At 44.6% G+C, this 20,181-nt stretch overlaps 20 non-coding genes across 20 annotated transcripts; all 20 read right to left on the reverse strand.

Moving 5' to 3' along the window:
* Positions 1-581: 581 nt before the first annotated feature.
* On the reverse strand, positions 582-748 carry LOC134589791 (U1 spliceosomal RNA). Its single transcript, XR_010086813.1, has one exon. It is a non-coding gene; the product is annotated as a U1 spliceosomal RNA (small nuclear RNA).
* Positions 749-1,228: 480 nt separating this feature from the next.
* Positions 1,229-1,369, reverse strand: LOC134592701 (U4 spliceosomal RNA). The gene has a single exon (XR_010089289.1). It is a non-coding gene; the product is annotated as a U4 spliceosomal RNA (small nuclear RNA).
* An 899-nt stretch (positions 1,370-2,268) lies between these two features.
* On the reverse strand, positions 2,269-2,435 carry LOC134589792 (U1 spliceosomal RNA). Its single transcript, XR_010086814.1, has one exon. It is a non-coding gene; the product is annotated as a U1 spliceosomal RNA (small nuclear RNA).
* A 471-nt stretch (positions 2,436-2,906) lies between these two features.
* LOC134592702 (U4 spliceosomal RNA) lies at positions 2,907-3,047 on the reverse strand. The gene has a single exon (XR_010089290.1). It is a non-coding gene; the product is annotated as a U4 spliceosomal RNA (small nuclear RNA).
* Positions 3,048-3,946: 899 nt separating this feature from the next.
* Positions 3,947-4,113, reverse strand: LOC134590649 (U1 spliceosomal RNA). Its single transcript, XR_010087541.1, has one exon. It is a non-coding gene; the product is annotated as a U1 spliceosomal RNA (small nuclear RNA).
* A 471-nt stretch (positions 4,114-4,584) lies between these two features.
* On the reverse strand, positions 4,585-4,725 carry LOC134593558 (U4 spliceosomal RNA). Its single transcript, XR_010090023.1, has one exon. It is a non-coding gene; the product is annotated as a U4 spliceosomal RNA (small nuclear RNA).
* An 899-nt stretch (positions 4,726-5,624) lies between these two features.
* Positions 5,625-5,791, reverse strand: LOC134589793 (U1 spliceosomal RNA). The gene has a single exon (XR_010086815.1). It is a non-coding gene; the product is annotated as a U1 spliceosomal RNA (small nuclear RNA).
* A 471-nt stretch (positions 5,792-6,262) lies between these two features.
* On the reverse strand, positions 6,263-6,403 carry LOC134592195 (U4 spliceosomal RNA). Its single transcript, XR_010088856.1, has one exon. It is a non-coding gene; the product is annotated as a U4 spliceosomal RNA (small nuclear RNA).
* Positions 6,404-10,346: 3,943 nt separating this feature from the next.
* On the reverse strand, positions 10,347-10,513 carry LOC134589794 (U1 spliceosomal RNA). The gene has a single exon (XR_010086816.1). It is a non-coding gene; the product is annotated as a U1 spliceosomal RNA (small nuclear RNA).
* A 471-nt stretch (positions 10,514-10,984) lies between these two features.
* Positions 10,985-11,125, reverse strand: LOC134592198 (U4 spliceosomal RNA). The gene has a single exon (XR_010088857.1). It is a non-coding gene; the product is annotated as a U4 spliceosomal RNA (small nuclear RNA).
* An 899-nt stretch (positions 11,126-12,024) lies between these two features.
* On the reverse strand, positions 12,025-12,191 carry LOC134591051 (U1 spliceosomal RNA). Its single transcript, XR_010087886.1, has one exon. It is a non-coding gene; the product is annotated as a U1 spliceosomal RNA (small nuclear RNA).
* A 470-nt stretch (positions 12,192-12,661) lies between these two features.
* Positions 12,662-12,802, reverse strand: LOC134592199 (U4 spliceosomal RNA). Its single transcript, XR_010088858.1, has one exon. It is a non-coding gene; the product is annotated as a U4 spliceosomal RNA (small nuclear RNA).
* Positions 12,803-13,701: 899 nt separating this feature from the next.
* Positions 13,702-13,868, reverse strand: LOC134591149 (U1 spliceosomal RNA). The gene has a single exon (XR_010087969.1). It is a non-coding gene; the product is annotated as a U1 spliceosomal RNA (small nuclear RNA).
* Positions 13,869-14,339: 471 nt separating this feature from the next.
* LOC134592200 (U4 spliceosomal RNA) lies at positions 14,340-14,480 on the reverse strand. The gene has a single exon (XR_010088859.1). It is a non-coding gene; the product is annotated as a U4 spliceosomal RNA (small nuclear RNA).
* Positions 14,481-15,379: 899 nt separating this feature from the next.
* LOC134589796 (U1 spliceosomal RNA) lies at positions 15,380-15,546 on the reverse strand. The gene has a single exon (XR_010086817.1). It is a non-coding gene; the product is annotated as a U1 spliceosomal RNA (small nuclear RNA).
* Positions 15,547-16,017: 471 nt separating this feature from the next.
* LOC134592704 (U4 spliceosomal RNA) lies at positions 16,018-16,158 on the reverse strand. Its single transcript, XR_010089291.1, has one exon. It is a non-coding gene; the product is annotated as a U4 spliceosomal RNA (small nuclear RNA).
* Positions 16,159-17,058: 900 nt separating this feature from the next.
* On the reverse strand, positions 17,059-17,225 carry LOC134591393 (U1 spliceosomal RNA). Its single transcript, XR_010088179.1, has one exon. It is a non-coding gene; the product is annotated as a U1 spliceosomal RNA (small nuclear RNA).
* A 471-nt stretch (positions 17,226-17,696) lies between these two features.
* On the reverse strand, positions 17,697-17,837 carry LOC134592705 (U4 spliceosomal RNA). The gene has a single exon (XR_010089292.1). It is a non-coding gene; the product is annotated as a U4 spliceosomal RNA (small nuclear RNA).
* An 899-nt stretch (positions 17,838-18,736) lies between these two features.
* On the reverse strand, positions 18,737-18,903 carry LOC134591150 (U1 spliceosomal RNA). The gene has a single exon (XR_010087970.1). It is a non-coding gene; the product is annotated as a U1 spliceosomal RNA (small nuclear RNA).
* Positions 18,904-19,374: 471 nt separating this feature from the next.
* LOC134592201 (U4 spliceosomal RNA) lies at positions 19,375-19,515 on the reverse strand. The gene has a single exon (XR_010088860.1). It is a non-coding gene; the product is annotated as a U4 spliceosomal RNA (small nuclear RNA).
* Between the last annotated feature and the right edge of the window lie 666 nt (positions 19,516-20,181).

A 20,181-nucleotide genomic window follows, 5' to 3' on the forward strand; every position in this document is an offset into this window, starting at 1 on the left:
GCAGAGTACACAATCCGCTGGTCTACGTTCGTCCCCAAAGTCACACATTTCATGACTCCATCGATAGGAATGACCCTTGCCTAGCACCTGTCTTCTCTTCATCCACACTCAACAGGGCTGAAAGAACATTTGTGGTGGCTTTTTCAAAATTCCATGGTGTTCATTAGTAAGTGCTAGCGACCACCCAGCTATTCCTAAGGTTTGGTCTGATTGTCTCAAGCGGCAATTCACTGCCTTGATCCAGAAAATCTTTTTTTCCCAGAAATTCAATCAAACGTTACGTTCTGTTGGAAGACGTAATATAGGTCTCCAATTCTTTATTTCTTCCATTGCATTGAAGCATACAATAAATCAAAAGAAGTCAGGATAAAAAAAAAGCTGAAAAGTTAAAATAAAAAGTGAAATTCTGGCTTAAAACTGGTCTCCAGAGAACATAGATAATAAAAATGATCAAGCCTAGGAAATGATTGTCGCTGCCTGCTTGATGTGGAAAGTAAGAGCCAAAGAAGACGGGTGCCGTGGCTGAAATTATCCTTCGTCAGAATTGGTGAAGTTCTCTATTTTTGTCAAACAAGCAAACACAGGGGAAAGCGCGAACGCAGTCCCCCACTACCATAAATTATGCAGTCGAGTTTCCCACATTTGAGGAAATCGCAGAGGTCAACTGGTACGGAGTGCAATGAACCAGCCTCACTCTGGGAGAGCCACCTTAGGGATCATGGCTATTGCTCCCCTGCCAGGTAAGTATGACATGATGGGTACATTCAAAGGCACGCCCGCTGGGAAGCCTTTCCTTTAGGCTGTGGTGAAATAATAAAGCAAGTAAAAAAAAAAAAAAAAAGAAAAGCAAATAAATAATCCAAATGATAGAAGGCTACAAAAGATTACCAAACCTCGTGGCTGATCGTTGTTTTCCTTAGCTACCAGTAATTTTAGTGCCTTCAGGTGGTTAGGTGTGAATAATTGAGCTGGATTCAGGGTGCGAAGGAGCAATTTGCATAAAGGCAAATGCTAGGCCAATGAGCCGAAGGATGGGAATTCGTAGCATGTAGTGAGAATAGTGTGCTGCCGGAAACAAGTGGATTCAGTGGGAGAGAAAGGTAAAAGGGAAATGCAAGGAAGCCAGCGGAAGGAATGGTGCAACAGAGCTCAGGAAGAAACGGGAGTCACGTAAGACACGCCCTAGACATGGGGCGCCATAAACTTTTTTTAAACCAATCTTTCAGTCTCTCCTTAGAGCCTGTCAAAAATTGCCAATGCTGACTGTATTTCAAGTCATCATGGCGGGGTATTGGGTAAAGTTTTCAATTAGCAATAATCACGCCTCGGATTGACCTCATGGGCTACGATACTGCCACTGCGCAAAGTTAACTGTTCAAGTGGGCCAGCTTTTAAGAGCTACCACGTAAGGACACTTTAAGACAGCGGTGAGAAAAAGTTCATGACCATAAGCCATTGCAAAGGATTGTGGGAGGCAATATTCTAATTAGGCCCGCTTCCTCCTACAGGGAAGCTTAAACCCCAACAAATTCCTCGGTCTTCTTATATGGCATCTTGGAATGGTTCCAAACCTATAACAGAGAGTGAGGGCAACCATATCTTGCAGCAAACCTTGTACAATTTTTTTTCTCTCTTTGGAAACAGTTTTGCCAAGATTCTACTACAGCAGCCATTAGGCAGAGTACACAATCCGCTGGTCTACGTTCGTCCCCAAAGTCACACATTTCATGACTCCATCGATAGGAATGACCCTTGCCTAGCACCTGTCTTCTCTTCATCCACACTCAACAGGGCTGAAAGAACATTTGTGGTGGCTTTTTCAAAATTCCATGGTGTTCATTAGTAAGTGCTAGCGACCACCCAGCTATTCCTAAGGTTTGGTCTGATTGTCTCAAGCGGCAATTCACTGCCTTGATCCAGAAAATCTTTTTTTCCCAGAAATTCAATCAAACGTTACGTTCTGTTGGAAGACGTAATATAGGTCTCCAATTCTTTATTTCTTCCATTGCATTGAAGCATACAATAAATCAAAAGAAGTCAGGATAAAAAAATGATGAAAAAAAAGCTGAAAAGTTAAAATAAAAAGTGAAATTCTGGCTTAAAACTGGTCTCCAGAAAACATAGATAATAAAAATGATCAAGCCTAGGAAATGATTGTCGCTGCCTGCTTGATGCGGAAAGTAAGAGCCAAAGAAGACGGGTGCCGTGGCTGAAATTATCCTTCGTCAGAATTGGTGAAGTTCTCTATTTTTGTCAAACAAGCAAACACAGGGGAAAGCGCGAACGCAGTCCCCCACTACCATAAATTATGCAGTCGAGTTTCCCACATTTGAGGAAATCGCAGAGGTCAACTGGTACGGAGTGCAATGAACCAGCCTCACTCTGGGAGAGCCACCTTAGGGATCATGGCTATTGCTCCCCTGCCAGGTAAGTATGACATGACGGGTACATTCAAAGGCACGCCCGCTGGGAAGCCTTTCCTTTAGGCTGTGGTGAAATAATAAAGCAAGTTAAAAAAAAAAAAAAGCAAATAAATAATCCAAATGATAGAAGGCTACAAAAGATTACCAAACCTCGTGGCTGATCGTTGTTTTCCTTAGCTACCAGTAATTTTAGTGCCTTCAGGTGGTTAGGTGTGAATAATTGAGCTGGATTCAGGGTGCGAAGGAGCAATTTGCATAAAGGCAAATGCTAGGCCAATGAGCCGAAGGATGGGAATTCGTAGCATGTAGTGAGAATAGTGTGCTGCCGGAAATAAGTGAATTCAGTGGGAGAGAAAGGTAAAAGGGAAATGCTAAGAAGCCAGCGGAAGGAATGGTGCAACAGAGCTCAGGAAGAAACAGGAGTCACGTAAGACACGCCCTAGACATGGGGCGCCATAAACTTTTTTTAAACCAATCTTTCAGTCTCCTTAGAGCCTGTCAAAAATTGCCAATGCTGACTGTATTTCAAGTCATCATGGCGGGGTATTGGGTAAAGTTTTCAATTAGCAATAATCACGCCTCGGATTGACCTCATGGGCTACGATACTGCCACTGCGCAAAGTTAACTGTTCAAGTGGGCCAGCTTTTAAGAGCTACCACGTAAGGACACTTTAAGACAGCGGTGAGAAAAAGTTCATGACCATAAGCCATTGCAAAGGATTGTGGGAGGCAATATTCTAATTAGGCCCGCTTCCTCCTACAGGGAAGCTTAAACCCCAACAAATTCCTCGGTCTTCTTATATTGCATCTTGGAATGGTTCCAAACCTATAACAGAGAGTGAGGGCAACCATATCTTGCAGCAAACCTTGTACAATTTTTTTTCTCTCTTTGGAAACGGTTTTGCCAAGATTCTACTACAGCAGCCATTAGGCAGAGTACACAATCCGCTGGTCTACGTTCGTCCCCAAAGTCACACATTTCATGACTCCATCGATAGGAATGACCCTTGCCTAGCACCTGTCTTCTCTTCATCCACACTCAACAGGGCTGAAAGAACATTTGTGGTGGCTTTTTCAAAATTCCATGGTGTTCATTAGTAAGTGCTAGCGACCACCCAGCTATTCCTAAGGTTTGGTCTGATTGTCTCAAGCGGCAATTCACTGCCTTGATCCAGAAAATCTTTTTTTCCCAGAAATTCAATCAAACGTTACGTTCTGTTGGAAGACGTAATATAGGTCTCCAATTCTTTATTTCTTCCATTGCATTGAAGCATACAATAAATCAAAAGAAGTCAGGATAAAAAAATGATGAAAAAAAAGCTGAAAAATTAAAATAAAAAGTGAAATTCTGGCTTAAAACTGGTCTCCAGAAAACATAGATAATAAAAATGATCAAGCCTAGGAAATGATTGTCGCTGCCTGCTTGATGCGGAAAGTAAGAGCCAAAGAAGACGGGTGCCGTGGCTGAAATGATCCTTCGTCAGAATTGGTGAAGTTCTCTATTTTTGTCAAACAAGCAAACACAGAGGAAAGCGCGAACGCAGTCCCCCACTACCATAAATTATGCAGTCGAGTTTCCCACATTTGAGGAAATCGCAGAGGTCAACTGGTACGGAGTGCAATGAACCAGCCTCACTCTGGGAGAGCCACCTTAGGGATCATGGCTATTGCTCCCCTGCCAGGTAAGTATGACATGACGGGTACATTCAAAGGCACGCCCGCTGGGAAGCCTTTCCTTTAGGCTGTGGTGAAATAATAAAGCAAGTTAAAAAAAAAAAAAAGCAAATAAATAATCCAAATGATAGAAGGCTACAAAAGATTACCAAACCTCGTGGCTGATCGTTGTTTTCCTTAGCTACCAGTAATTTTAGTGCCTTCAGGTGGTTAGGTGTGAATAATTGAGCTGGATTCAGGGTGCGAAGGAGCAATTTGCATAAAGGCAAATGCTAGGCCAATGAGCCGAAGGATGGGAATTCGTAGCATGTAGTGAGAATAGTGTGCTGCCGGAAACAAGTGAATTCAGTGGGAGAGAAAGGTAAAAGGGAAATGCTAAGAAGCCAGCGGAAGGAATGGTGCAACAGAGCTCAGGAAGAAACGGGAGTCACGTAAGACACGCCCTAGACATGGGGCGCCATAAACTTTTTTTAAACCAATCTTTCAGTCTCCTTAGAGCCTGTCAAAAGTTGCCAATGCTGACTGTATTTCAAGTCATCATGGCGGGGTATTGGGTAAAGTTTTCAATTAGCAATAATCACGCCTCGGATTGACCTCATGGGCTACGATACTGCCACTGCGCAAAGTTAACTGTTCAAGTGGGCCAGCTTTTAAGAGCTACCATGTAAGGAAACTTTAAGACAGCGGTGAGAAAAAGTTCATGACCATAAGCCATTGCAAAGGATTGTGGGAGGCAATATTCTAATTAGGCCCGCTTCCTCCTACAGGGAAGCTTAAACCCCAACAAATTCCTCGGTCTTCTTATATGGCATCTTGGAATGGTTCCAAACCTATAACAGAGAGTGAGGGCAACCATATCTTGCAGCAAACCTTGTACAATTTTTTTTCTCTCTTTGGAAACGGTTTTGCCAAGATTCTACTACAGCAGCCATTAGGCAGAGTACACAATCCGCTGGTCTACGTTCGTCCCCAAAGTCACACATTTCATGACTCCATCGATAGGAATGACCCTTGCCTAGCACCTGTCTTCTCTTCATCCACACTCAACAGGGCTGAAAGAACATTTGTGGTGGCTTTTTCAAAATTCCATGGTGTTCATTAGTAAGTGCTAGCGACCACCCAGCTATTCCTAAGGTTTGGTCTGATTGTCTCAAGCGGCAATTCACTGCCTTGATCCAGAAAATCTTTTTTTCCCAGAAATTCAATCAAACGTTACGTTCTGTTGGAAGACGTAATATAGGTCTCCAATTCTTTATTTCTTCCATTGCATTGAAGCATACAATAAATCAAAAGAAGTCAGGATAAAAAAATGATGAAAAAAAAGCTGAAAAATTAAAATAAAAAGTGAAATTCTGGCTTAAAACTGGTCTCCAGAAAACATAGATAATAAAAATGATCAAGCCTAGGAAATGATTGTCGCTGCCTGCTTGATGCGGAAAGTAAGAGCCAAAGAAGACGGGTGCCGTGGCTGAAATTATCCTTCGTCAGAATTGGTGAAGTTCTCTATTTTTGTCAAACAAGCAAACACAGGGGAAAGCGCGAACGCAGTCCCCCACTACCATAAATTATGCAGTCGAGTTTCCCACATTTGAGGAAATCGCAGAGGTCAACTGGTACGGAGTGCAATGAACCAGCCTCACTCTGGGAGAGCCACCTTAGGGATCATGGCTATTGCTCCCCTGCCAGGTAAGTATGACATGACGGGTACATTCAAAGGCACGCCCGCTGGGAAGCCTTTCCTTTAGGCTGTGGTGAAATAATAAAGCAAGTTAAAAAAAAAAAAAAGCAAATAAATAATCCAAATGATAGAAGGCTACAAAAGATTACCAAACCTCGTGGCTGATCGTTGATTTCCTTAGCTACCAGTAATTTTAGTGCCTTCAGGTGGTTAGGTGTGAATAATTGAGCTGGATTCAGGGTGCGAAGGAGCAATTTGCATAAAGGCAAATGCTAGGCCAATGAGCCGAAGGATGGCAATTCGTAGCATGTAGTGAGAATAGTGTGCTGCCGGAAACAAGTGAATTCAGTGGGAGAGAAAGGTAAAAGGGAAATGCTAAGAAGCCAGCGGAAGGAATGGTGCAACAGAGCTCAGGAAGAAACGGGAGTCACGTAAGACACGCCCTAGACATGGGGCGCCATAAACTTTTATTAAACCAATCTTTCAGTCTCCTTAGAGCCTGTCAAAAATTGCCAATGCTGACTGTATTTCAAGTCATCATGGCGGGGTATTGGGTAAAGTTTTCAATTAGCAATAATCACGCCTCGGATTGACCTCATGGGCTACGATACTGCCACTGCGCAAAGCTAGCTGTTCAAGTGGGCCAGCTTTTAAGAGCTACCACGTAAGGACACTTTAAGACAGCGGTGAGAAAAAGTTCATGACCATAAGCCATTGCAAAGGATTATGGGAGGCAATATTCTAATTAGGCCCGCTTCCTCCTACAGGGAAGCTTAAACCCCAACAAATTCCTCGGTCTTCTTATATGGCATCTTGGAATGGTTCCAAACCTATAACAGAGAGTGAGGGCAACCATATCTTGCAGCAAACCTTGTACAATTTTTTTTCTCTGTTTGGAAACAGTTTTGCCAAGATTCTACTACAGCAGCCATTAGGCAGAGTACACAATCCGCTGGTCTACGTTCGTCCCCAAAGTCACACATTTCATGACTCCATCGATAGGAATGACCCTTGCCTAGCACCTGTCTTCTCTTCATCCACACTCAACAGGGCTGAAAGAACATTTGTGGTGGCTTTTTCAAAATTCCATGGTGTTCATTAGTAAGTGCTAGCGACCACCCAGCTATTCCTAAGGTTTGGTCTGATTGTCTCTGTAACGGACCGTTTCAGCATATGAGGGGTTAAAATCCGTTTAGGCGATAATCCCCTTTTCTCAGAAAGGCACAGCTACTGCAGAACATCAGAACTCACGAACTGGATATAGGGGAATAAGGTAGCACTCCAGCTGGAACCTCACAAATAGCTGCTAGCAGATGAATAGGAAAAGCAGACATCAGCTTACACTCCTAGCAGTCAAATCTCCAACAGCATACAGTGAATCCCCCCAAGAACGAGACAAGGCTCCGTGTTGAAGGTCAAGCAGTGGTCTGAGGTGCTGGGCACCCAGCCTGGTTTTTATTACATGAGTACACATACAGGCCACACCCAGGGGGAGGCATAAAATAACCAATAACATAGATGTTACCTCCCACACACTGCTCACACAGGGCAAGTACCGAATGGCCCCACTGTATTTAAAGGGCCAGAATGAGTGACATGCACTCTGTTAGGGCCGAATACTGTTTGTAAAGGGCCCAATCTCCCAGGGCCATAGTCCAAAGGCAGCAGGCGGGCAACCAGGCTCCTCCAATACAATGTGGCGAGATTGGTTTCGTCACATCTCTCCCCCTTTCCAAAAAGACTAACAGGGTACCTGACCTCCTGCCGGTCAGTGCCCTTGTTAGTCCAGCAACCCACCCATAAAGCAAAAAAAACAGTACAGCCCACCCACAATAAATAGTTACTACACCTGGGTAGAGGAGAAGTTTGTCCATGTCCAGGTGCCTCACCACGGCTGTGTAGGGGACTGGTAGGCTGCCTTGGTGGGTTGCCGAGTGGGCAGAGACCAGCGGTACTCTGTCCTGGTGCCAGCACTACCACCGGAGTAGTCTGGTTGGAGCCTGGTTGCTGGAGACGGACTGTCTCCCCCTTAGTTGCATAGCTCTGCTGCTGAGTGGGGAGACCGGTTGTCTCCCCCTTGGATACACAGCTCTTTTGTGGGGGGTTAGGACCGACCGTCCCTACCCTCTGTGTGGTGAGTGCAGAGACCACGGTCCCATCTGCACCGGTGGGGGGTTTACAGTCTCCCCCTGGTATATTAAGCTGCCGCTGGGGAGAGGGGGTAACAGGCTCCTCTCCCACTAGAACACTCTGCCGCTGGGGAAAGGAGACTGGGCTCTCTATTCCCTGCCCATTACGGATCCGCCGCTGGGGAGAGGTGGTAGCAAGCTCCTCTCCCATACATACTTTCCACCTTTGTGGAGGTAGACCGACTGTCTCTCCTCCCAATACAGTGTCCTGCCGCTGGGGAAAGGAGACTGGGCTCTCTATTCCCTGCACATCAATGATCCGCCGCTGGGGAGAGGTGGTAGCAAGCTCCTCTCCCATACATACTTCCATCATCTGTGGAGGGAGACCGACTGTCTCTCCTCCCAATACAGTGTCCTGCTGTTGGGGAAAGGAGACTGGGCTCTCTATTCCCTGCTGGACATTCTGCCTTTTGGGAAAGGAGACTGGGCTCTCTATTCCCAAAACATCACGCTGCTGTTGGGGGGTAGGACCAACTACCTCTGCCCCCTGTAACTCAGCCTGCCGCTGGGGAGGGAGGACGCTGCTCTCCTCTCCCTGCACTTCACATTGCCTTCCCGGCATATCACTCTGCTGCTGGGGGGTAGGACCAACTACCTCTGCCCCCTGTAACTCAGCCTGCTGCTGGGGAATGGAGACTGGGCTCCCAATTCCCTGCAGGACCGGTGGAGAGACCTCGGTCCCATCTCTACAGGCCACCTGGGGTTCTTCCCAGTAAATCTCTACAATATCTTCCCAGCGGAAGGGGTCTGGATCTGGGTCTGTCACCTTACTGTCCTGCTGAGCCTTCCCAATGAAGCGGAAGAGATCTTGGTAGTTTTGCTCCAGTTCCCACACCAGGGCTGCTAGGTGAGCCAGGTCTTGCTCTACCTCATGGGGGTCATCCCACTCATGCCTAGCCTCCCTCTCATAGAAAATGTCCTGCAGTCTGGTTTGCGCAGGGCTCCCGAAGCCAGGCTCTGCAAAGGACTCCCATAACAAGCCAGGACCATCAAACTCCTCTCCCTCTGGCTTGTCATGTTCGGCTGTCCAGGGTATATACTGTGCCATATACCACCAGAGCGCCTGGTAGGCATCCTCCAGCCATAGCTCCTGCCATACCCGGTGCTCTAGTTCCTTCACCCATTCCTCCAGGGGCTGCTCTCCCAGGAAGGGCATCCGCAGGGCCACTTGCTTCTGCAACCGCTGCTCTTCACTGGGGAGACTCTCACCCCGCTGGTATTGTACATTATCCAGGGCCTGGTACCAGATGCCTTTCCTTATTGCATCCCGGTCATCCATGTCACCCTTATTGTACTCCACTGCTGGTTCCATGCTGTTGCTTTTAGGGTCGCTGTACTGGGACATGCGTTGCCCTCAAATTGTACAATCCAGAGTAATGGTGTCTCCTGTAGCTGTCCTTCTGGCTGTAGGAACGATCCCGCCGCTTGCCACCAATTGTAACGGACCGTTTCAGCATATGAGGGGTTAAAATCCGTTTAGGCGATAATCCCCTTTTCTCAGAAAGGCACAGCTACTGCAGAACATCAGAACTCACGAACTGGATATAGGGGAATAAGGTAGCACTCCAGCTGGAACCTCACAAATAGCTGCTAGCAGATGAATAGGAAAAGCAGACATCAGCTTACACTCCTAGCAGTCAAATCTCCAACAGCATACAGTGAATCCCCCCAAGAACGAGACAAGGCTCCGTGTTGAAGGTCAAGCAGTGGTCTGAGGTGCTGGGCACCCAGCCTGGTTTTTATTACATGAGTACACATACAGGCCACACCCAGGGGGAGGCATAAAATAACCAATAACATAGATGTTACCTCCCACACACTGCTCACACAGGGCAAGTACCGAATGGCCCCACTGTATTTAAAGGGCCAGAATGAGTGACATGCACTCTGTTAGGGCCGAATACTGTTTGTAAAGGGCCCAATCTCCCAGGGCCATAGTCCAAAGGCAGCAGGCGGGCAACCAGGCTCCTCCAATACAATGTGGCGAGATTGGTTTCGTCACAGTCTCAAGCGGCAATTCACTGCCTTGATCCAGAAAATCTTTTTTTCCCAGAAATTCAATCAAACGTTACGTTCTGTTGGAAGACGTAATATAGGTCTCCAATTCTTTATTTCTTCCATTGCATTGAAGCATACAATAAATCAAAAGAAGTCAGGATAAAAAAATGATGAAAAAAAAGCTGAAAAGTTAAAATAAAAAGTGAAATTCTGGCTTAAAACTGGTCTCCAGAAAACATAGATAATAAAAATGATCAAGCCTAGGAAATGATTGTCGCTGCCTGCTTGATGCGGAAAGTAAGAGCCAAAGAAGACGGGTGCCATGGCTGAAATGATCCTTCGTCAGAATTGGTGAATTCTCTATTTTTGTCAAACAAGCAAACACAGGGGAAAGCGCGAACGCAGTCCCCCACTACCATAAATTATGCAGTCGAGTTTCCCACATTTGAGGAAATCGCAGAGGTCAACTGGTACGGAGTGCAATGAACCAGCCTCACTCTGGGAGAGCCACCTTAGGGATCATGGCTATTGCTCCCCTGCCAGGTAAGTATGACATGACGGGTACATTCAAAGGCACGCCCGCTGGGAAGCCTTTCCTTTAGGCTGTGGTGAAATAATAAAGCAAGTTAAAAAAAAAAAAAAGCAAATAAATAATCCAAATGATAGAAGGCTACAAAAGATTACCAAACCTCGTGGCTGATCGTTGATTTCCTTAGCTACCAGTAATTTTAGTGCCTTCAGGTGGTTAGGTGTGAATAATTGAGCTGGATTCAGGGTGCGAAGGAGCAATTTGCATAAAGGCAAATGCTAGGCCAATGAGCCGAAGGATGGCAATTCGTAGCATGTAGTGAGAATAGTGTGCTGCCGGAAACAAGTGAATTCAGTGGGAGAGAAAGGTAAAAGGGAAATGCTAAGAAGCCAGCGGAAGGAATGGTGCAACAGAGCTCAGGAAGAAACGGGAGTCACGTAAGACACGCCCTAGACATGGGGCGCCATAAACTTTTATTAAACCAATCTTTCAGTCTCCTTAGAGCCTGTCAAAAATTGCCAATGCTGACTGTATTTCAAGTCATCATGGCGGGGTATTGGGTAAAGTTTTCAATTAGCAATAATCACGCCTCGGATTGACCTCATGGGCTACGATACTGCCACTGCGCAAAGCTAGCTGTTCAAGTGGGCCAGCTTTTAAGAGCTACCACGTAAGGACACTTTAAGACAGCGGTGAGAAAAAGTTCATGACCATAAGCCATTGCAAAGGATTATGGGAGGCAATATTCTAATTAGGCCCGCTTCCTCCTACAGGGAAGCTTAAACCCCAACAAATTCCTCGGTCTTCTTATATGGCATCTTGGAATGGTTCCAAACCTATAACAGAGAGTGAGGGCAACCATATCTTGCAGCAAACCTTGTACAATTTTTTTTCGCTCTTTGGAAACAGTTTTGCCAAGATTCTACTACAGCAGCCATTAGGCAGAGTACACAATCCGCTGGTCTACGTTCGTCCCCAAAGTCACACATTTCATGACTCCATCGATAGGAATGACCCTTGCCTAGCACCTGTCTTCTCTTCATCCACACTCAACAGGGCTGAAAGAACATTTGTGGTGGCTTTTTCAAAATTCCATGGTGTTCATTAGTAAGTGCTAGCGACCACCCAGCTATTCCTAAGGTTTGGTCTGATTGTCTCAAGCGGCAATTCACTGCCTTGATCCAGAAAATCTTTTTTTCCCAGAAATTCAATCAAACGTTACGTTCTGTTGGAAGACGTAATATAGGTCTCCAATTCTTTATTTCTTCCATTGCATTGAAGCATACAATAAATCAAAAGAAGTCAGGATAAAAAAATGATGAAAAAAAAGCTGAAAAGTTAAAATAAAAAGTGAAATTCTGGCTTAAAACTGGTCTCCAGAAAACATAGATAATAAAAATGATCAAGCCTAGGAAATGATTGTCGCTGCCTGCTTGATGCGGAAAGTAAGAGCCAAAGAAGACGGGTGCCGTGGCTGAAATGATCCTTCGTCAGAATTGGTGAAGTTCTCTATTTTTGTCAAACAAGCAAACACAGGGGAAAGCGCGAACGCAGTCCCCCACTACCATAAATAATGCAGTCGAGTTTCCCACATTTGAGGAAATCGCAGAGGTCAACTGGTACGGAGTGCAATGAACAAGCCTCACTCTGGGAGAGCCACCTTAGGGATCATGGCTATTGCTCCCCTGCCAGGTAAGTATGACATGACGGGTACATTCAAAGGCACGCCCGCTGGGAAGCCTTTCCTTTAGGCTGTGGTGAAATAATAAAGCAAGTAAAAAAAAAAAAAAGAAAATAAATAATCCAAATGATAGAAGGCTACAAAAGATTACCAAACCTCGTGGCTGATCGTTGTTTTCCTTAGCTACCAGTAATTTTAGTGCCTTCAGGTGGTTAGGTGTGAATAATTGAGCTGGATTCAGGGTGCGAAGGAGCAATTTGCATAAAGGCAAATGCTAGGCCAATGAGCCGAAGGATGGGAATTCGTAGCATGTAGTGAGAATAGTGTGCTGCCGGAAACAAGTGAATTCAGTGGGAGAGAAAGGTAAAAGGGAAATGCTAAGAAGCCAGCGGAAGGAATGGTGCAACAGAGCTCAGGAAGAAACGGGAGTCACGTAAGACACGCCCTAGACATGGGGCGCCATAAACTTTTATTAAACCAATCTTTCAGTCTCCTTAGAGCCTGTCAAAAATTGCCAATGCTGACTGTATTTCAAGTCATCATGGCGGGGTATTGGGTAAAGTTTTCAATTAGCAATAATCACGCCTCGGATTGACCTCATGGGCTACGATACTGCCACTGCGCAAAGCTAGCTGTTCAAGTGGGCCAGCTTTTAAGAGCTACCACGTAAGGACACTTTAAGACAGCGGTGAAAAAAAGTTCATGACCATAAGCCATTGCAAAGGATTATGGGAGGCAATATTCTAATTAGGCCCGCTTCCTCCTACAGGGAAGCTTAAACCCCAACAAATTCCTCGGTCTTCTTATATGGCATCTTGGAATGGTTCCAAACCTATAACAGAGAGTGAGGGCAACCATATCTTGCAGCAAACCTTGTACAATTTTTTTTCTCTCTTTGGAAACAGTTTTGCCAAGATTCTACTACAGCAGCCATTAGGCAGAGTACACAATCCGCTGGTCTACGTTCGTCCCCAAAGTCACACATTTCATGACTCCATCGATAGGAATGACCCTTGCCTAGCACCTGTCTTCTCTTCATCCACACTCAACAGGGCTGAAAGAACATTTGTGGTGGCTTTTTCAAAATTCCATGGTGTTCATTAGTAAGTGCTAGCGACCACCCAGCTATTCCTAAGGTTTGGTCTGATTGTCTCAAGCGGCAATTCACTGCCTTGATCCAGAAAATCTTTTTTTCCCAGAAATTCAATCAAACGTTACGTTCTGTTGGAAGACGTAATATAGGTCTCCAATTCTTTATTTCTTCCATTGCATTGAAGCATACAATAAATCAAAAGAAGTCAGGATAAAAAAATGATGAAAAAAAAGCTGAAAAGTTAAAATAAAAAGTGAAATTCTGGCTTAAAACTGGTCTCCAGAAAACATAGATAATAAAAATGATCAAGCCTAGGAAATGATTGTCGCTGCCTGCTTGATGCGGAAAGTAAGAGCCAAAGAAGACGGGTGCCGTGGCTGAAATTATCCTTCGTCAGAATTGGTGAAGTTCTCTATTTTTGTCAAACAAGCAAACACAGGGGAAAGGGCGAACGCAGTCCCCCACTACCATAAATTATGCAGTCGAGTTTCCCACATTTGAGGAAATCGCAGAGGTCAACTGGTACGGAGTGCAATGAACCAGCCTCACTCTGGGAGAGCCACCTTAGGGATCATGGCTATTGCTCCCCTGCCAGGTAAGTATGACATGACAGGTACATTCAAAGGCACGCCCGCTGGGAAGCCTTTCCTTTAGGCTGTGGTGAAATAATAAAGCAAGTTAAAAAAAAAAAAAAGCAAATAAATAATCCAAATGATAGAAGGCTACAAAAGATTACCAAACCTCGTGGCTGATCGTTGTTTTCCTTAGCTACCGGTAATTTTAGTGCCTTCAGGTGGTTAGGTGTGAATAATTGAGCTGGATTCAGGGTGCGAAGGAGCAATTTGCATAAAGGCAAATGCTAGGCCAATGAGCCGAAGGATGGCAATTCGTAGCATGTAGTGAGAATAGTGTGCTGCCGGAAACAAGTGAATTCAGTGGGAGAGAAAGGTAAAAGGGAAATGCTAAGAAGCCAGCGGAAGGAATGGTGCAACAGAGCTCAGGAAGAAACGGGAGTCACGTAAGACACGCCCTAGACATGGGGCGCCATAAACTTTTATTAAACCAATCTTTCAGTCTCCTTAGAGCCTGTCAAAAATTGCCAATGCTGACTGTATTTCAAGTCATCATGGCGGGGTATTGGGTAAAGTTTTCAATTAGCAATAATCACGCCTCGGATTGACCTCATGGGCTACGATACTGCCACTGCGCAAAGCTAGCTGTTCAAGTGGGCCAGCTTTTAAGAGCTACCACGTAAGGACACTTTAAGACAGCGGTGAGAAAAAGTTCATGACCATAAGCCATTGCAAAGGATTATGGGAGGCAATATTCTAATTAGGCCCGCTTCCTCCTACAGGGAAGCTTAAACCCCAACAAATTCCTCGGTCTTCTTATATGGCATCTTGGAATGGTTCCAATCCTATAACAGAGAGTGAGGGCAACCATATCTTGCAGCAAACCTTGTACAATTTTTTTTCTCTCTTTGGAAACAGTTTTGCCAAGATTCTACTACAGCAGCCATTAGGCAGAGTACACAATCCGCTGGTCTACGTTCGTCCCCAAAGTCACACATTTCATGACTCCATCGATAGGAATGACCCTTGCCTAGCACCTGTCTTCTCTTCATCCACACTCAACAGGGCTGAAAGAACATTTGTGGTGGCTTTTTCAAAATTCCATGGTGTTCATTAGTAAGTGCTAGCGACCACCCAGCTATTCCTAAGGTTTGGTCTGATTGTCTCAAGCGGCAATTCACTGCCTTGATCCAGAAAATCTTTTTTTCCCAGAAATTCAATCAAACGTTACGTTCTGTTGGAAGACGTAATATAGGTCTCCAATTCTTTATTTCTTCCATTGCATTGAAGCATACAATAAATCAAAAGAAGTCAGGATAAAAAAATGATGGAAAAAAAAGCTGAAAAGTTAAAATAAAAAGTGAAATTCTGGCTTAAAACTGGTCTCCAGAAAACATAGATAATAAAAATGATCAAGCCTAGGAAATGATTGTCGCTGCCTGCTTGATGCGGAAAGTAAGAGCCAAAGAAGACGGGTGCCATGGCTGAAATGATCCTTCGTCAGAATTGGTGAATTCTCTATTTTTGTCAAACAAGCAAACACAGGGGAAAGCGCGAACGCAGTCCCCCACTACCATAAATTATGCAGTCGAGTTTCCCACATTTGAGGAAATCGCAGAGGTCAACTGGTACGGAGTGCAATGAACCAGCCTCACTCTGGGAGAGCCACCTTAGGGATCATGGCTATTGCTCCCCTGCCAGGTAAGTATGACATGACGGGTACATTCAAAGGCACGCCCGCTGGGAAGCCTTTCCTTTAGGCTGTGGTGAAATAATAAAGCAAGTTAAAAAAAAAAAAAAGCAAATAAATAATCCAAATGATAGAAGGCTACAAAAGATTACCAAACCTCGTGGCTGATCGTTGTTTTCCTTAGCTACCAGTAATTTTAGTGCCTTCAGGTGGTTAGGTGTGAATAATTGAGCTGGATTCAGGGTGCGAAGGAGCAATTTGCATAAAGGCAAATGCTAGGCCAATGAGCCGAAGGATGGGAATTCGTAGCATGTAGTGAGAATAGTGTGCTGCCGGAAACAAGTGAATTCAGTGGGAGAGAAAGGTAAAAGGGAAATGCTAAGAAGCCAGCGGAAGGAATGGTGCAACAGAGCTCAGGAAGAAACGGGAGTCACGTAAGACACGCCCTAGACATGGGGCGCCATAAACTTTTTTTAAACCAATCTTTCAGTCTCCTTAGAGCCTGTCAAAAATTGCCAATGCTGACTGTATTTCAAGTCATCATGGCGGGGTATTGGGTAAAGTTTTCAATTAGCAATAATCACGCCTCGGATTGACCTCATGGGCTACGATACTGCCACTGCGCAAAGTTAACTGTTCAAGTGGGCCAGCTTTTAAGAGCTACCACGTAAGGACACTTTAAGACAGCGGTGAGAAAAAGTTCATGACCATAAGCCATTGCAAAGGATTGTGGGAGGCAATATTCTAATTAGGCCCGCTTCCTCCTACAGGGAAGCTTAAACCCCAACAAATTCCTCGGTCTTCTTATATGGCATCTTGGAATGGTTCCAAACCTATAACAGAGAGTGAGGGCAACCATATCTTGCAGCAAACCTTGTACAATTTTTTTTCTCTCTTTGGAAACGGTTTTGCCAAGATTCTACTACAGCAGCCATTAGGCAGAGTACACAATCCGCTGGTCTACGTTCGTCCCCAAAGTCACACATTTCATGACTCCATCGATAGGAATGACCCTTGCCTAGCACCTGTCTTCTCTTCATCCACACTCAACAGGGCTGAAAGAACATTTGTGGTGGCTTTTTCAAAATTCCATGGTGTTCATTAGTAAGTGCTAGCGACCACCCAGCTATTCCTAAGGTTTGGTCTGATTGTCTCAAGCGGCAATTCACTGCCTTGATCCAGAAAATCTTTTTTTCCCAGAAATTCAATCAAACGTTACGTTCTGTTGGAAGACGTAATATAGGTCTCCAATTCTTTATTTCTTCCATTGCATTGAAGCATACAATAAATCAAAAGAAGTCAGGATAAAAAAATGATGGAAAAAAAAGCTGAAAAGTTAAAATAAAAAGTGAAATTCTGGCTTAAAACTGGTCTCCAGAAAACATAGATAATAAAAATGATCAAGCCTAGGAAATGATTGTCGCTGCCTGCTTGATGCGGAAAGTAAGAGCCAAAGAAGACGGGTGCCGTGGCTGAAATGATCCTTCGTCAGAATTGGTGAAGTTCTCTATTTTTGTCAAACAAGCAAACACAGGGGAAAGCGCGAACACAGTCCCCCACTACCATAAATTATGCAGTCGAGTTTCCCACATTTGAGGAAATCGCAGAGGTCAACTGGTACGGAGTGCAATGAACCAGCCTCACTCTGCGAGAGCCACCTTAGGGATCATGGCTATTGCTCCCCTGCCAGGTAAGTATGACATGACGGGTACATTCAAAGGCACGCCCGCTGGGAAGCCTTTCCTTTAGGCTGTGGTGAAATAATAAAGCAAGTTAAAAATAAAAAAAAGCAAATAAATAATCCAAATGATAGAAGGCTACAAAAGATTACCAAACCTCGTGGCTGATCGTTGTTTTCCTTAGCTACCAGTAATTTTAGTGCCTTCAGGTGGTTAGGTGTGAATAATTGAGCTGGATTCAGGGTGCGAAGGAGCAATTTGCATAAAGGCAAATGCTAGGCCAATGAGCCGAAGGATGGGAATTCGTAGCATGTAGTGAGAATAGTGTGCTGCCGGAAACAAGTGAATTCAGTGGGAGAGAAAGGTAAAAGGGAAATGCTAAGAAGCCAGCGGAAGGAATGGTGCAACAGAGCTCAGGAAGAAACGGGAGTCACGTAAGACACGCCCTAGACATGGGGCGCCATAAACTTTTTTTAAACCAATCTTTCAGTCTCCTTAGAGCCTGTCAAAAATTGCCAATGCTGACTGTATTTCAAGTCATCATGGCGGGGTATTGGGTAAAGTTTTCAATTAGCAATAATCACGCCTCGGATTGACCTCATGGGCTACGATACTGCCACTGCGCAAAGTTAACTGTTCAAGTGGGCCAGCTTTTAAGAGCTACCACGTAAGGACACTTTAAGACAGCGGTGAGAAAAAGTTCAAGACCATAAGCCATTGCAAAGGATTGTGGGAGGCAATATTCTAATTAGGCCCGCTTCCTCCTACAGGGAAGCTTAAACCCCAACAAATTCCTCGGTCTTCTTATATGGCATCTTGGAATGGTTCCAAACCTATAACAGAGAGTGAGGGCAACCATATCTTGCAGCAAACCTTGTACAATTTTTTTTCTCTCTTTGGAAACGGTTTTGCCAAGATTCTACTACAGCAGCCATTAGGCAGAGTACACAATCCGCTGGTCTACGTTCGTCCCCAAAGTCACACATTTCATGACTCCATCGATAGGAATGACCCTTGCCTGGCACCTGTCTTCTCTTCATCCACACTCAACAGGGCTGAAAGAACATTTGTGGTGGCTTTTTCAAAATTCCATGGTGTTCATTAGTAAGTGCTAGCGACCACCCAGCTATTCCTAAGGTTTGGTCTGATTGTCTCAAGCGGCAATTCACTGCCTTGATCCAGAAAATCTTTTTTTCCCAGAAATTCAATCAAACGTTACGTTCTGTTGGAAGACGTAATATAGGTCTCCAATTCTTTATTTCTTCCATTGCATTGAAGCATACAATAAATCAAAAGAAGTCAGGATAAAAAAATGATGAAAAAAAAGCTGAAAAGTTAAAATAAAAAGTGAAATTCTGGCTTAAAACTGGTCTCCAGAAAACATAGATAATAAAAATGATCAAGCCTAGGAAATGATTGTCGCTGCCTGCTTGATGCGGAAAGTAAGAGCCAAAGAAGACGGGTGCCGTGGCTGAAATTATCCTTCGTCAGAATTGGTGAAGTTCTCTATTTTTGTCAAACAAGCAAACACAGGGGAAAGGGCGAACGCAGTCCCCCACTACCATAAATTATGCAGTCGAGTTTCCCACATTTGAGGAAATCGCAGAGGTCAACTGGTACGGAGTGCAATGAACCAGCCTCACTCTGGGAGAGCCACCTTAGGGATCATGGCTATTGCTCCCCTGCCAGGTAAGTATGACATGACAGGTACATTCAAAGGCACGCCCGCTGGGAAGCCTTTCCTTTAGGCTGTGGTGAAATAATAAAGCAAGTTAAAAAAAAAAAAAAGCAAATAAATAATCCAAATGATAGAAGGCTACAAAAGATTACCAAACCTCGTGGCTGATCGTTGTTTTCCTTAGCTACCGGTAATTTTAGTGCCTTCAGGTGGTTAGGTGTGAATAATTGAGCTGGATTCAGGGTGCGAAGGAGCAATTTGCATAAAGGCAAATGCTAGGCCAATGAGCCGAAGGATGGCAATTCGTAGCATGTAGTGAGAATAGTGTGCTGCCGGAAACAAGTGAATTCAGTGGGAGAGAAAGGTAAAAGGGAAATGCTAAGAAGCCAGCGGAAGGAATGGTGCAACAGAGCTCAGGAAGAAACGGGAGTCACGTAAGACACGCCCTAGACATGGGGCGCCATAAACTTTTATTAAACCAATCTTTCAGTCTCCTTAGAGCCTGTCAAAAATTGCCAATGCTGACTGTATTTCAAGTCATCATGGCGGGGTATTGGGTAAAGTTTTCAATTAGCAATAATCACGCCTCGGATTGACCTCATGGGCTACGATACTGCCACTGCGCAAAGCTAGCTGTTCAAGTGGGCCAGCTTTTAAGAGCTACCACGTAAGGACACTTTAAGACAGCGGTGAGAAAAAGTTCATGACCATAAGCCATTGCAAAGGATTATGGGAGGCAATATTCTAATTAGGCCCGCTTCCTCCTACAGGGAAGCTTAAACCCCAACAAATTCCTCGGTCTTCTTATATGGCATCTTGGAATGGTTCCAATCCTATAACAGAGAGTGAGGGCAACCATATCTTGCAGCAAACCTTGTACAATTTTTTTTCTCTCTTTGGAAACAGTTTTGCCAAGATTCTACTACAGCAGCCATTAGGCAGAGTACACAATCCGCTGGTCTACGTTCGTCCCCAAAGTCACACATTTCATGACTCCATCGATAGGAATGACCCTTGCCTAGCACCTGTCTTCTCTTCATCCACACTCAACAGGGCTGAAAGAACATTTGTGGTGGCTTTTTCAAAATTCCATGGTGTTCATTAGTAAGTGCTAGCGACCACCCAGCTATTCCTAAGGTTTGGTCTGATTGTCTCAAGCGGCAATTCACTGCCTTGATCCAGAAAATCTTTTTTTCCCAGAAATTCAATCAAACGTTACGTTCTGTTGGAAGACGTAATATAGGTCTCCAATTCTTTATTTCTTCCATTGCATTGAAGCATACAATAAATCAAAAGA

The sequence above is a fragment of the Pelobates fuscus genome, chromosome 2 (genome assembly GCF_036172605.1).
Source record: "Pelobates fuscus isolate aPelFus1 chromosome 2, aPelFus1.pri, whole genome shotgun sequence".
NCBI classification, from domain to species: Eukaryota; Metazoa; Chordata; class Amphibia; order Anura; family Pelobatidae; genus Pelobates; species Pelobates fuscus.